This window comes from Buceros rhinoceros, unplaced genomic scaffold (genome assembly GCF_000710305.1).
Source record: "Buceros rhinoceros silvestris isolate BGI_N320 unplaced genomic scaffold, ASM71030v1 scaffold6684, whole genome shotgun sequence".
NCBI classification, from domain to species: domain Eukaryota; kingdom Metazoa; phylum Chordata; class Aves; order Bucerotiformes; family Bucerotidae; genus Buceros; species Buceros rhinoceros.
The window spans coordinates 56698-57516 of NW_010406430.1; the positions used below are offsets into that span (position 1 = coordinate 56698).

At 47.7% G+C, this 819-nt stretch overlaps 1 long non-coding RNA gene across 1 annotated transcript in view; it reads left to right on the top strand.

Annotated features, from left to right (window-relative positions):
- The first annotated feature begins 277 nt into the window (after positions 1-277).
- The window catches only part of LOC104491629, a 4149-nt gene continuing 3607 nt past the window's right edge, over positions 278-819 (top strand). The window contains exon 1 of the long non-coding RNA XR_727778.1: positions 278-287. This is a non-coding gene — a long non-coding RNA (uncharacterized LOC104491629). The remainder of the gene's footprint in view (positions 288-819) is intronic.

The following is an 819-nucleotide window of genomic DNA, read 5'->3' on the forward strand; positions in this document are numbered from 1 at the left end:
AAGCTGACCCCTGCTGGTTTTATTTCCTATTGACTTGTCCTTGGGTTAGGCAACACTACGAAGAATCCTCTTCATCTTTCCCTTGGCTTTTCTTCTCTTATCTTAGCTCCGGTTTCATCTTCCAAGCTAAAGACTGAAAAAGAAAGGCCCGGAAAGATCTGAACTGTGTTTTTTGGGGGGAGATCGTTCTTTATGCTCTGTAGCAGGTGCAGAAAACAGTTTGCCACAAATAATAGTGGGGTTTGGTGTAAATAACTTCATTTCCTCCTAACTATGAATACTCTACTGTCACCCTGCCCCACCTACTTCATTTATGGGGCTGTTGTGAAACACCACCCCTGGTTTAAGACATCCCACATGACCATGAGGCTGCCTTTGTCCTGGCTTTCCAAGCGTTAAGCAATGCCAAAGAAGAGATCTCACCAGGCTCAGAGCCACTGGAACAGTGGTGGACTTGGTGCTCTTCCTTTAAACTAGTTCTTCCAGGTGTAAGTGCAGTAGAATTAGTATCACCAGTGAAGGTTCAATCTGATGGAAGCCAACTTTTAAGAGCTCCTACTCCTCTCTTTTAGGGAGAAGCTGGTGTCCCTGGAGAACCAGGAGAGAGAGGAATCAGGGTAACAATTGCTACCGTTATAATTTTCTGCCCGGGTTAGTGGTGGAGCATCAGTGGAGGCTGCTCTGCTGCTGCCCAGGCATGGTCTGTGCAGGAGGAGAGGACTTTCTTCTCCATCCCACTGAGACTCCCCCTTAGAAACATCCACGAGCAAATATTTCTTTCCTGGATGAAAAATCATGGGGGGGGGGGGCGGGGGGGGG